The sequence below is a fragment of the Pinus tabuliformis genome, chromosome 3_2, assembly GCF_031772625.1.
Source record: "Pinus tabuliformis cultivar Carrire ecotype Pingquan chromosome 3_2, CPIR1, whole genome shotgun sequence".
Taxonomy (NCBI): domain Eukaryota; kingdom Viridiplantae; phylum Streptophyta; class Pinopsida; order Pinales; family Pinaceae; genus Pinus; species Pinus tabuliformis.
The window spans coordinates 583,087,078-583,102,741 of NC_142302.1; the positions used below are offsets into that span (position 1 = coordinate 583,087,078).

At 39.2% G+C, this 15,664-nt stretch overlaps 1 protein-coding gene across 4 annotated transcripts in view; it reads left to right on the top strand.

Annotated features, from left to right (window-relative positions):
• The window catches only part of LOC149181899 (uncharacterized), a 231,740-nt gene that overhangs the window by 1,124 nt on the left and 214,952 nt on the right, over positions 1–15,664 (top strand). The window lies entirely within an intron of this gene.

Here is a 15,664-nt window from a genome sequence, read left to right on the forward strand (position 1 = left end):
TGTTGTTGCAATTTTTGCCCTCTTGCTTTGCCATACCGATTAGACGTGCAAGATTATGGTCTGCCCATTTCAGATGTTCCACATGGCCTTTAATCAATTTTAGGTTTAGCATTTGTTGAGGTTGACCTCTTCGCTGCCTTGGCCAGCTAAGCGCAAGTCGTTTATTGCCTTGTCTGCCCAAGCTGGTATCATTTGCACCTTCCTTGGCTGATCAAGCACCTCTCGTACGTGTCTACATTGGGAAACCCCATGTTTTGGTGGCATTATGACAAGACTTTTTACCTTGCCTTCTCTACGCCAGTCATTGCCTCGTCTGTCAGCAAGTCTTTTTGTTCACCTTCATCCTTGTCCAACATGGCATGGCCACAATAACATGCTCACATTATGTACTTTTCTCTGTACCATAAATAGAGGGCTTGTTGGGAAAATTATGTATTATAATTCCAACATTAAATCATCAATCCAGGACTCATAGGCTTCGAGGCACAAGTGCAAGTAACGCAGGATCAGAGCGTCTAATCTAAACTAACATCATGAAATCTGAAATCTATTCCTAAATTAAGTACATAATTCCTATTCCTAATTTGAAACTAATCCATTGATAAAAACATGCTTAAGCAATACCAATCACTGTTCAAGCAATTCTAATCATTGTTCAAACGAAATTAACTCTAATCAACATTTAAGAAATATTAATCATAACCCAAGCGACACAAATTACCATTCAAACGATTTTAATCTAAATGGAAATCTCAATCTAAATAATAAGATCTATTTAATCTAAGAACATGAATCTTGAACCAATTGAGATAACATCAAGCTTATGCTAAATCTCAATCCAACATAATTCACTTTCACTCAAACGATGTTAAACTAAGGCAATAATTCAAACAAGATTGCAACTGATTTAATTCCCGGGATCACGCAAATCAATAAGCATTCAAACTTTAACCTTTCAATCTTCCCAACATCACTCTGCAATAAGAATTTAAATGATCAAGATTAAATTGACTTGCTTCAGATCTAATGGACTACAAAATAATAAATTATCCTATCCTTAAACATCTTTAATCAAATTCAAGAAAATACTCAAACATGAACGCATTAACCAACAATTCTACCAATAACTAATTACAATTATAATGCATTTGTTAAGTTTAGGTATGTTCTATGCTTAAAGCAATTTAATTCAATTTTCGCAGTTAGCTCAATATCTTTTCCAGATTAGCAATCACATTAGCATTAAAGTAAACTGCAGATAGAACATAAACATAAATCGCAGAAGACAAGCCAAGACAAGAGGACACAAGATGTGGCGCTAGCCAGGTACAAACCCCAATGTGGGGAAACCCTTGATCAATTTTTCTTATATGTTCTTCAATAGTTCAGCAGAGAGATAGAGAGAGATGGTACATTTACAACATAAGTCAACACTTTGACTTGTCTAGATAAGAGCATAGATCATCTCTAAGAAAATGATACATGAGATCAGTTGAAGGCAAGCTGCCTCAACTGATTCTCCAAGGTGACTCCTTCACCTATCATTGTGCTGCATCTCGTCATCATGCTACACTTCACCGTGATGCACTATTGTCCCAGTGTTTGGCACTGTTGTACCTTGTGCCACTGCTGCACCATGCTGTCACCCATGTGCTTGCTGCACCAAGTACTATATTGCTGTCCCAATGTACTTGCAGCACTATGCTTGCTGTTGTCCATGCTTTACCATGCTTACAACTATCCCATGTGTCATCATGCTTACAGCTGTCCTATTTGCTTGCTCCACCAAGCTTCATTGCTGTTTTGTGTACTTGCTGCACCAAGTACTATACTGCTGTCCCAATGTACTTGCAGCACTATGCTTGCTGCTGTCCATGCTTTACCATGCTGCTGCTGTCCATGCTTCACCATGCTTGCAGCTGTCCATGCTTCACCATGCTTACAGCTGTCCCATGTGTCATCATGCTTGCAGTTCTCCTATTTGCTTGCTCCACCAAGCTTCATTGTTGTCCCATTGTCATCATGCTTGCAACTGTCCTATTTGATCATGTACAACTATACTGCTGTCCCACTGTAACACCTACAACACACATTTCCATGTTGTCACCTACAACACACTTAGATTTTTGCTGCAGATCTTGGCTATGCTTGACTGTAGATTAGGACTTCCCTTTGATAACGTATAGGAGCTCCTCTTGACTTTAGATTAGACCTCCTCTCCTAGCTATGTATAGGTCTCCTCATTTGCTATGGATCTGGCCTCCTTTAACGACGACAAAACCTCCCCCTTAATGGCTGCTAGAGCTCTCCTTCATCTATAGCTAAGTCGCCATTTAGATCCGCGGCTAGGGCACATTTAACTCAGTTGTAACCCTACCTTAGATCTACGGCTAGGGCATACTTAAGGCCTCCTTATGACAACGGATTAGGGTAGTGTATAAGGGCTCCTTTGGACAACGTATGAGGGCAGGTTAGTGCAGCGAATGGGGGCCTCCTTATTGCTGTTAGGTTATCCCTCTTGCTGCATCTAAGGGTTGTCTCAAACCCTTCCAGAACAACGTATAGATTAGGGCATGATAGGACTGCGTTAGGGTCTGCTGTTAGGCCTCCTTCACCGTGCTAGATCTCCCTTTCCTCCTGCGTCTAGGGCTTCTTCATTAGGGCAGCGTAGAGCCTAGGGCACTCCCTCTAGATAGCGTAGAACCTTTCTCCATTAGGGCAACGTTATCCCTTAGGATCTCTCCTCTTACCAAAACCCAAAGACAAGTAGAGAGGAAGAGATCCCAAGTGAGTGTGTCCAAATGAATTTCAAGGCACCTCTATTTATATTAAAACGTTGAGCACATGTGGGGTTTGTTTGGTTGCATGCTGACCTTGACGAATTGTCCCATAACACAAATAAATTCATATCTCCATGAATACTTATCGAAATCGGATGATCTTTAGATCAATCCTATACCTCTCGATGAGAGGGATCCAAGAAAAATATTAGTTTCCATTAATAAGATGACCCACATGTAGTTTGGCCCCAGTTGCCAATTTTAACACTCCCTCTCAACTAGGGAGAACTCCATCCGCTGATCCATATGTCTGACTGTACTATCTCTGCCATCAGTGCCCTGCTTTGTTGAGCTCTGCTTTGCTGAACCATGAAGAAGAAGAATTGATCGAGAATGTCTCATACCATTCTCTACTGACCCGAAGTCAGTTTTATTGATTCCAGATCAATATCACAAGAGAGTGTCTCAAACCACTCATGCTGATCCCAGATCAGTTTCATTGATCCCAAATCAATAACACAAGAGAGTGTCTCAAACCACTCATACTGATCCCAGATCAATGGGGGTCATCCTAGCATAGGGAGTACGGTAGATACAACGATGCGTCCATCGATAGTACTACTATGGTCCCTAACCCTATTTCCCTGCTCATTGATCAGATGAAAGGTACTTCCCATGAGTCCCAGACTACATGGGTAGGATGCCTTGACAAAAGAACTAATCATCCTGTCCCAAAGTCGCTTGGGGGTATCACAGGGGAAGGCTGAGCCATTCACCGTGTACACAACGCACCATTAGGGGAGGGTGAGTCGCCTTATGGTCATGTGTTGCTTCAGTAAGTATCCCAAGCCCCCTAGAGCTCCCAGAGCTCAATGCATGCAACATGTAGGACCCTTATAAGAAGGTCTGTCAACAACTCCAAATCGTTCGGGAAAGTCACAGATTTGACCTTTCCTCAAGGCTTTGACAAAATGTCTGCGACCTGTACATCAGTTTCAATGTGATGGAGCCTCCTCGTTCATCGATGTACCATATCCTAGACAAGGTAGTATCTGATGTCTATCTGCTGGAGCAATCATCGAATACGGGATTCCTCAACAATTGAATCCCCCCCTGGTTGTCACAGAGGATCATGATGGTATTCATCATGTGTACAAACAACTCACTGAAGAGCTTCCACAACCAGGCAACTTCATATGAGATCATACTCATAGCTATGTATTTGGTCCTCACGGTGCTTATAGCAACCGACTTCTACTTCTTGCTCATCCATGATATCGAAGTAGAACCCAAAGAGAACCAACACTAAGAAGTGCTCTAGTGATCCTCCACACTCCCTGCCCAGTCAACATTCGAATAATCATGTAGCTTCATATTTTCAGCAGTGTATTTCAATCCATGAGAGATTGTGCCCCGAAGATATCTCAGAAGATTCTTGGCAACAATTCAGTGAGGCTCAACCATATATGAGCTCATCATGCTAATTGTAAAACATATGTCCGGACGAAAGTTCACCAAGAACATCAATGCAAATGAGTTTATGAAACTCAGAGGCATTTCCCAAATCAGGTTTGGCATCACTACCATATAACTTTTGAAAGTTAAGATCCTTGAGGTAGTGACGGGCTTGTAGTTTATCATTCCACATTCGAAATCCAACTCCCTCTTACTTCTGTAAATGAGAGGGTTTGCACCTTTCAGAAATAGGTCGTCCTTAGAAGGTGCCGGTATGAGAGGTCTATCATCCACAACCTTCAAACAAAGGTTTGGATTGGATTCACTCTTAGTGAATCTCAGGTTCATCTGACAGCTATCCTCTCATATCAAACCTGGGGTGTTTTGCTTCAAGCCATAGAGGGCTTTCTTCCACCTGCACACATGAGATTCCCGATCATGAATCTCAAACCCCTCGGGTTGTTCCAAACATGTGGACTTGCTACATGAGGGGAATGGTCCCCTTGTAAGATTTTCCTTTGGTACATCTTAGACATTTACCTTCATGCTTTTCTTGAATTCAAACATCCGAGTCACCATCTGACTCACATCGGGTAGAGCCCCATAAGTAGACCTCCGGTGCTATAGATGAGATATGTCAATTGGCATAATCCCCAATGGACCATCCTGCAACTTGATACAAATTGCCAACCCTGAACTCAGAGATAAAAGCATCTTTGAAAATTCTATTTCCAAACACGTACCTTTCCATCGATGAATGCCACTCTGTAACCTTTGACTTTCAATGCCGAAGTGGACATCAGGTTCTTCTTGCGATCAAGTACATAAAAGAGATTCTGTAAATGAATCGAGTTACCCTCATTCAGTTGAGGGGTAACATTCCCTACACCCTTTTTGGGATAGGTGGCATTGGCTCCAAGTATAATCCCACGATTGTTTCCATCTCTACCAAATTAGAGTGAGCACCCTTCTATTCGATGAAGTGCCTTGAAGCACTACAATCAATAAGCCAAATTCCCAAAGAATTTGAAGGAGAGGGCCAATACAAGATAACGCTTCTTTATCTTATCAGAAACAACATTTGATTCTTCATACTTGGGGTTCCTTGCTTTCTATGAAGAGTTGGCCATTACCTGTCATTCCTCTAATCATTGAAGATGTCTCTAGAATGATTGTTATCATCATCAAGTGATGTGTCCCTGCCATTTAGACACTCATTCGCATAATGGCCGAACAAGTCATCCGCCTTTCCTTCCACCCTTAGATCCGAACTTCCCAATGAAGTGATCTTTAGGTAGGCCATCATAAGCTTCCGCTGCGCTATTTTGATAATGTTCTCTTCTTCGATTTCACCCTTGGTGAATTTGAAGAGGGATGAAGAATCCATTGATCCTTTTGTCATTTCCCAACTGTCTTCAGTGATTGCTTTTTCACTCTTGCTTGGGCATTGTCTTCACCTCAACTCTGATACCATGTTAAGTTTAGGTATGTTCTATGCTTAGAGCAATTTAATTCAATTTTCACAGTTAGCTCAATATCTTTTCCAGATTAGCAATCACATCAGCATTAAAGTAAACTGCAGATAGAACATAAACATAAATCGCAGAAGACAAGCCAAGACAAGAGGACACAAGATGTGGCGCTAGCCAGGGACAAACCCCAATGTGGGGAAACCCTTGATCAATTCTTCTTATATGTTCTTCAATAGTTCAACAGAGAGATAGAGAGAGAGATAATACATTTACAACAGAAGTCAACACTTTGACTTGTCTAGATAAGAGCATAGATCATCTCTAAGAAGATGATACATGAGATCAGTTGAAGACAAGCTGCTTCAACTGATTCTCCAAGGTGACTCCTTCACCTATCATTGTGCTGCATCTCGTCATCATGCTACACCTCACCATGCTGCACCATGCTGCACTACTGTCCCAGTGTTTGGCACTGTTGTACCTTGTGCCACTGCTGCACCATGCTGTCACCCATGTGCTTGCTGTACCATTGTTGCTTTTTTTACTTGCTACACCAAGTACTATATTGCTGTCCCAATGTACTTACAACAATATGCTTGTTGCTGTCCATGCTTTACCATGCTTACAGTTGTCCCATGTGTCATCATGCTTGCAGCTGTCCTATTTGCTTGCTCCACCAAGCTTCATTGCTGTTTTGTGTACTTGCTGCACCAAGTACTATACTGCTCTCCCAATGTACTTGTAGCACTATGCTGGCTGCTGTCCATGCTTCACATGCTTACAACTGTCCCATGTGTCATCATGCTTGCAGTTGTTTTATTTGCTTGCTCCACCAAGCTTCATTGTTGTCCCATTGTCATCATGCTTGCAACTGTCCTATTTGATCATGTACAACTATACTGTTGTCCCACTGTAACACCTACAACACATATTTCCATGCTGTCACCTACAACACACTTAGATTTCTGCTGCAGATCTTGGCTATGCTTGATGGTAGAATAGGACTTCCCTTTGATAACGTATAGGAGCTCCTCTTGACTTTAGATTAGGCCTCCTCTCCTAGCTGCATATAGGTCTCCTCATTTGCTGTGGATTTGGCCTCCTTTAACTGCGGCCAAACCTCTCCCTTAATGGTTGCTAGAGCTCTCCTTCATTTGCGGCTAAGTCTCCATTTAGATTTGCAGCTAGGGCACATTTAACTCAGTTGCAACCCTACCTTAGATCTGCGGCTAGGGCACATTTAACTTAGTTGTAACCCTACCTTAGATATGTGGCTAGGGCATACTTAAGGCCTCCTTATGACAGCAGATTAGGGCAGTGTATAAGGGCTCCTTTGGACAGTGTATGAGGGCAGGTTAGGGCAGTGAATGGGAGCCTCCTTATTGTTGTTAGGGTATCCCTTTTGCTGTGTCTAAGGGCTGTCTCAAACCCTTCCAGAACAACGTATAGATTAGGGCATGATAGGATTGCGTTAGGGTCTGCTGTTAGGCCTCCTTCACCGTGCTAGATCTCCCTTTCCTCCTGCATCTAGGTCTTTTGCATTAGGGCAGCGTAGAGCCTAGGGCACTCCCTCTAGATAGCATAGAACCTTTCTCCATTAGGGCAACGTTATCCCTTAGGATCTCCCCTCTCACCAAAACCCAAAGACAAGTAGAGAGGAAGAGATCCCAAGTGAGTGTGTCCAAATGACTTTCAAGGCACCTCTATTTATACTAAAACGTTGAGCACATGTGGGGTTTATTTGGTTGCTGGTCGACCTTGACGAATTGTCCCATAACACAAATAAATTCATATCTCCATGAATACTTATTAGAATCGGGTGATCTTTAGATCAATCCTACATCTCTCGATGAGAGGGATCCAAGAAAAATATCCATTGCCATTAATAAGATGACCCACATGGAGTTTGGCCCTAGTTGCCAATTTTAACAGCATCTCAAAACTAAACTACAACTCCAAACAACGATTTAATGGTCTCGTTGCATTGCTTTCAAATACTTGACTGCCCAGACACAATGTTACAAGAAATTGCATTAAATCAGTAAGGTACAAAATTGCTGATATATCAATTTTAATTTAGATTTGAAAACCAATTATTGATCTCTTTGTTTATCGAATTGAAAAGCACGTTTAAACTCCGAATCGTAAGCCTGTAACAAAAGGTTTATTCATGCGATAAAATTGTTGATCAAGACAATTCGTTTAGCTTGCAATGAGATGGAGCTGGAGTATCTATTTAGCTTCAAAGAAAATAGAGTACAACTTAGGTACAAAATGGAAATTCTAAGATTTAATTAACAAACGCTTTCAAAACAAAATCCTTGACGCCTAGATCCTAATTAATCATGTTGCCTATAACATATGAAATTTACAGGACTTGCTTTTGGGTGGTGGTGGGCCCTTGCCATTCCTGGAGCAAGTCTAAGTTAATGCATTGCTCTTAGAAATCAAAGAAAGCCATAATACTCATAGGAAAATAAATGCTGAATCGAAATTATATATTAAGGATCAGCAAAAGATGAGTTCATATATCACAACTCCCATATCTTCTGAGCGCAAAGCTTCTTTGCAACACAAGTTATTTAACAATCTTGTCCAAGCTCCCTTGTACAGAAAATCATCCCTATGCGTATCCTCCATCGAGATTTTAAAGAGTTCAGCTGGTAACAAATTGGAGAGGACAGTTTCAACAAATCACTAAGTAAGGAATGGAATGGATCAAAGCTACGTAGAGTGGAAGAACATGCCAAATTAGAGTCTTCTAGAATGTGCAACCAACTAGCCCAATCGTGGCTGACCCGAAACCGTGGCAAACCGAAATCGTTCAGCGATTTTGTACTTACGTAGAGAATTCCGGAACTGATTCTATACTTAAGATTCCCCTGATCATAACTTCCTCATAATGCCAAATTTTTGCGAAACGGTTTTATGGGTTATCTGAATGAGGGTACTCTGAACAAAACCCGCGTGTCAGAATCTCAAGATTCTTTCCCATTTGATCACAAATTTCATATTTTTAGCTACATGAATTTATTCCGTACTCAACCTGTAGCAACTAGTTTAATTGTCTTGTGAAGAATTTCAACAATGGAATCCTGCGACAAATGAACTTAGCAAAAACCGTCATTAGTAAATCATGACAAAATCATATTTAATCATAGAAAGGCTATGAAAACTAATGATAATAATCAACCATAAGGTGTAAGATGTGATTTGGCGGCAAGTTGAGGAATTATGGTATGAAATGAGTTAAAAATATAGGAATTTAGGTTATGAATAGTGATATTATATTGTGGAAAAATGGGCATATTTGAGGCTCAACATCCCCCCATGCCTGAGGATTTGCATGTCCTCATGCAAACAAATCCCTTGCTCATTGACAAATTGCTTGTAGATGTTGGTTTTTGTGGAGCAACATTCCTTGAATATTTGGAGGTGCTGGTTCTTGTGGAGCAACACTCTTCACATTAACATATCATAATAGTTTACTGAGCAATACAAATTGAGGACAAGAAAGGGATGGATGAGGAAGAGATGATGGATGAAATGAGGTGGTGATGGAGATGGTAAGTATGTGAATGGGTGCTTGCATACTCTGTCATCGCAAGGCCAATGCTTATAGGTGGTTTCCTTTATCATTTTATCGCAATAATGATTTCATCCTCTGGATAGAATGCTTGTTATCATGGGAGGAGAAGAAATGTATAGAGACTGCTTTTATTAATACACCATAAGGATTTGCTTTTAACATGGTCTTGTAATCAGAGTATATGCGTAATGAATGGAAGGAAAACAAAAGGATAACGGTTTATGAAAGATAAAATGTATGGAATAAGAAGTGGTCAATCATTAAGTTTCTTAAACCTTCCATTGAATTAGAGAATCTTAAGCGAAATTTACCTCAAGTTTTACCTTTATTGTTGATGTGCTTGGTGCCTCAAGATGAAGTGGAAGGTGGACTTGCAGTAGTTGATGTGACTGCTATTTGATCTACTGAAGAAGGTTGAAGGATGAACTGAAGGGTTAAAGGATGAATTGAAGGTCCCCTTCTCCCCCATGCCTGAGGAGTTGTATGTCCCCAAACAACTGAGGAAAGGTGATTGCTGCTGCAAATGAATGGCCAGGCTGCTATATGGAAGCCTTTACTGAAATGAATATACTGCTGCAAATGAAAATGGAAATGCTGATACAAAAATCCAAACTATTGCAAATCTGTGTTGAGATCACAAAACCATATAGTCTTCAACCGCTACACACCCATGTGCAATCTTGCATATGTGAATAAATGGTGTCGATGTCGAACATAAGCAAGAATCATTGGATTATCGACCATTGAGGATGTCGTTAACCAATGTGAGATATCCCACCTTTGATGTCAATGGGAATCAAGGCACTAGGTACATTCTACCAGCCATGAATGGATTTGTTGAAGTCGAATGGACTATAGAATTCATCCACCAAGAAACATTGATGTATTTCCTTAGTAGATGACAAGGATACTTGCCATTAAGGTATGCAGGCTCCCATGTACCTTATTTAACCCTATCCTTAGTCCCAGATAATTTGCTGCTGTCAATGGGACAAGGCTTGTTGGCAGGTGGGCCTCAAGGGATCCCACATCAACCGAAACGAGTACACAACATAATGACTTGAAAGATACATGATTTGAAGAAATCATACAAATTTACAAACTCTATTGGGAACCTTGCCTGCCAGCTACCTGGTTTTCAAGCAAAGTCCCCGTCCAGTTGCGCCAGACAAGCTGGTTTTCACAAAAGGACTTATTTTTCTCTTTACTATTTTCATTTATTTATTTATTACAATACTAAATTTCCTACTATACTGGAGAAAAGATGTCCTCCTTCAAGTGAAAGAGAACTTCCAATGAAGCCATGTGCGGATCAGGTACAAGGATATATTCATGCTCAGATTTAACATATAAAATTTAGAATGTACATGAGCATGAAAAATCAACAGCTTTGAAAGATGTGATACAAAGAGTATTTGAAGATGAGAGTGGTACTTTGACTGGATTATGATTTAGAACCAATGCTCGATGTAATCCTGGTGGTATTGGCCCATTTCTTCATTTGAACCACTCTGAAAGCCCTCCTCGGTCATGCCAGGCAAACTTGGATAATTGGTCTCCAGAATGCATACAAGGCTTGCTGATGGGCATGGTGAAAGTTCTTCGATCTTAGGTTCCGCTGGATGCTCCCCATCATATTTGGTACATGATTTCTCGATCTCCTTGGTAGATAGGCAAGAGGAATCAAGGGAGACTTCCAAATCCTTTTCTGGCTGTGGAGAGATAGATAATTTCCTGAATGCGGTCAGGATGAACTCTTCCTGAGAAGCAGATACCCCAGCTACTGCTAGGATTTGAGAAAGTGCTTCGAGGGACATTCTTCAAGCTCTCAATCATTCTTGAATTTCTCCTGCTGGTTGATGATCCCTGTCTCGCAACATGGATTAGTACAAAGGGGTTCTTACAACACCCCAAAAATGTTTTATCTTTAAAGAGCTTGAAATTTTAATCTAAATGAATTAAAACTAATTGCAATAAAACTCACCAAACTTGAAATCCTCGCTTACTTGGACAACCAAACTTTGGAGCAACCCCACCATAGTGGATGCGTGGCTCTTCACTCACGTCTTACTGTACACTCTCTGCCCTCTGATTGCCCTGCAACTAAGATCACACAAAAAAAAACTTGTGAAAGAAACTATGCTCTAATCCCTTTAGCACCTCCTCAACAATGACGCCAAAAATGTTGGGGAAATTATGTGTTATAATTCCAACATTAAATCATCAATCTGGGGCTCGTAAGCTTCGAGGCACATACGCAGGTAATGCACGATCAAAGCGTCTAATATAAACTAACTTCATGAAATCTGAAATCTATTCCTAAATTAAGTACATAATTCCTATTCCTAATTTGAAACTAATCTATTGATAAAAACCTGCTCAATACCAATCCTTGTTCAAGCAATTTTAATCATTGTTCAAACGAAATTAACTCTAATTAACATTTAAGAAATATTAATCATAACCCAAGCGACACAAATTACCATTCAAACGATTTTAATCTAAATGGAAATCTCAATCTAAATAATAAGATCTATTTAATCTAAGAACATGAATCTTGAATCAATCGAGACTAACTCAAAATAACATCAAGCTTATGCTAAATCTCAATCCAACAAAATTCATTTTCACTTAAATGATGTTAAACTAAGGCAATAATTCAAACAAGATTGCAACTGATCTAATTCCCGGGATCACACAAATCAATAAGCATTCAAACTTTAACCTTTCAATCTTCCCAACATCACTCTGCAATAAGAATTTAAATAATCAAGATTAAATTGACATGCTTCAGATCTAAGGGACTACAAAATAAGAAACTATCCTATCCTTAAACTTATTTAATCAAATTCAAGAAAATACTCAAACATGAACGCATTAACCAACAATTCTATCAATAACTAATTACAATTATAATGCATCTCAAAACTAAACTACAACTCCAAACAATGATTTAATGGTCTTGTTGCATTGCTTTCAAATACTTGACTGCCCAGACACAATGTTACAGGAAATTGCATTAAATCAGTAAGGTACAAAATCGGTGATATATCAATTTTAATTTAGATTTGAAAACAAAGTTATTGATCTCTTTGTTTATCCAATTTCAAAGCACGTTTAAACTCTGAACTGTAAGCCTGTAACAAAAGGTTTATTCATGTGATAAAATTGTTGATCAAGACAATTCGTTTAGCTTGCAACGAGTTGGAGGTGAAGTATCTATTTATCTTAAAAAAAAACAGAGTACAACTTAGGTATAGAATGAAAATTCTAAGATTTAATTAACAAACACTTTCAAAACAAAATCCTTTACACCTAGATCCTAATTAATCATGTTGCCTATAACCTATGAAATTTATAGGACTTGCTTCCTGGCGGTGGTGGGCCCTTGCCATTCCCGGAGCAAGTCTAAGTTAATGCAATGCTCTTAAAAATCAAAGAAAGCCATAATACTCGTAGGAAAATAAATGCTGAATCGAAATTATATATTAAGGATCAACAAAAGATGAGTTTAGATATCACAACTCCCATATCTTCTGAGCGCAAAGCTTCTTTGCACACAAGTTATTTAACAGTCTATCCCAAGCTCCCCTGTACAAAAAATCATCTCTATGCATAGCCTCCATCGAGATTTTAAAGAATTCAGCCGGTAACAAACTGGAGAGGAGAGTTTCAACAAATCACTAAGTAAGGAATGGAATGGATCAAAGCTACATAGAGTGGAAGAACATGCCAAATTAGAGTCTTCTAGAATGTGCAACCAACTAGCCCAATCGTGGCTGACCCGAAACATGGTAGACCGATACCATTTAGTGATTCTGTACTTACGCAGAGAATTCCGGCACTGATTCTGTACTTAAGATTTCCTTGATCATAACTTCCTCATAATGCTGAATTTTGCCAAACAGTTTCTGGGTTACCTAAATGAGGGTACTCTGAACAAAGCCCGTGTGTCAGAATCTCAAGATTCTTCCCCATTTGATCACAAATTTCATATTTTCAGCGACAGGAATTTATTCCGTACTCAACTTGTAGCAACTAGTTTAATTGTCTTGTGAAGAATTTCAACAATGGAATCTTGCGACAAATGAACTTAGCAAAAACCGTCATTAGTAAATCATGACAAAATCATATCTAATCATAGAAAGGCTAAGAAAACTAATGATAATCAACCACAAGGTGTAAGATGTGATTTGGCAGCAAGTTGAGGAATTGTGGTATGAAATGAGTTAAAAATATAGGAATTTAGGTTATGAACAGTGATATTATATGATGGAAAAATGGGCATATTTGAGGCTTGTTGTCGCGCAGATTGACACGACAACGCTCAGACCGGGGGCTGTCACTCTGATCCCCGATCCCTCCGTTTAAGCCTGTCTCCCGCGGCTAAGGGGGGTAGTCCCTGTGAGATGATGAGCCCAACTGTCAACCAGTTGGTCGGGAGACACGAGATACGATATAAAAAGCACTAAAATGATTTGATTAATTGAGCAGACCAGTGCCTTAAGAGATTATGGTTAAGATGATCACTTGTTAAATGATAAGAAAGATGAACCGTGAACAGCAATCATTTGTCATCAAAAGGTATCAGCGAAATCACATGACCAAAACGATATCTGGCAACTGAAAATTTTGAAGAGATAAATGCCTTAAAACACCCCAAGAATCGCAAATCATTAACCAGATATCAATTCGTATCTCGACTTGAAAATTTTAGATCTCAGCATGAAAGATAATAAATCTCGAAAATCACTGGATCTGACAAAGAAAATTTTCCACAAGTTTTTTTTTTTTATTTTTTTTTATTTTTAACTTTTTTCAATTTATTTATTTATTTTTTATTTATTTATTTATTTGTTTGAAAATGAAATTTAAAAATTAATCTAAAACATAAAAAATAAAACTAAGCCTAAAATCTTTTTATTATTATTTCTTTTTTTATTTTAAAACCAAACAAAAATTAAAACAAAAAAAAATCTAATTAAAATCTAACATGTACAAAATCAAACCAAATATAAATATTTTTACGATTTTTTTTTATTTTTATGAATCTGTACTTAATAAAATGAAATTAAAATCTAAAAATACGTGACTAAATATAAATCAATGAAAAACTAAATCTAAAAAAAAAGAAAAAACTAACGTAACCTGATACGTAAGATCAAAATCTATTTTAAACAAAATACAAAACTATACAATATTTAAATCTAATCCTAAAGAAACATGAACCAACACTAACCTACGCTGCTAAAAAAAAAGAAATCAAAGCGTATTTAAAAATCGGGAATGAGAGCCAAAGATTCCTGTGCGTGCATATGCGATATTGACAATACAGCGTGGGACTCAGGACGCAAACAGAAAACTGAGGTGATAATGAGAACGTGACAGGGTTCGAAGGGAAAACGAGGGTCTGCGTGACGGGAACGAATGCGTAAACCAGTGAATGGCGTGAAGCAAGCCCTAGAAACGCACTGCGACCCAGTCAATAAATCGATGAATGCCCAAATCAATATAGAACAGATGCAATCGATATCCCTGGCCGGAAAAGATTTAACGCACGCGGAGAGAAAAAACTCGAGAAAGGATGGCAGGGGTTTGATACTTACCTGGACAGACGCAATGATTTGATTTCACCTGTTGAAGACTTCGACAATGACCCTAGCCGTCAACTGCGATATCTCAGGATATAATACTTGATGCAGTCGATAAATTTCTTGCCAAATCTGAAAACGCTGTTTGCCTGACGGAATCTCGTGCCGGTATTTGAAAGGCAATGGCGGTGAGTACGAGTCAGCTGAGTTCATATAACCCAAATTTTTTTTTGATGCTGCCAGATCAACGGCATGAAACAGCTAGCAATCTTAACCCAGCCACGCAGATGGTTATTTAAATGCTGAATTGGTTTTCCAGTGAACTTGATTGAAAAACCGATGCTGCCGGTTCAGGCGAAAAATGCAATCCTGATCTCCTTCTGAAAATCTGGTCCTGATGGAAACCCTGTACAAGAAAACAAAAAACCCTCATGAAAACTGTAAAAGAAAAAAAAAATTTAAAACCCTAGACAGCTGATTAATGTACAAATTTTGGCCCCTTAACAGCCAGATTCAGCAGTAAGCACGGAAACATTTTAAAGAACAGAAATTCCAGATCGTCACTGTGAAGAACTTCAGAAAATCTCTCATGCAAACGTAGAAAGATAAAACGAATGATAGACCCAGGATCAAATCCAACTGGGCTCAATAAAAAATGCTTGCGGGAGTTAGCTGGTTCAGCCGAGAACTTCTCCGAACGCCCACAAAATTCCTTCAGAAAATGTTTTCTGCACAGTTCAAAACAACCGTCAACAAGAGGGCAAAAATGCTGCTAGA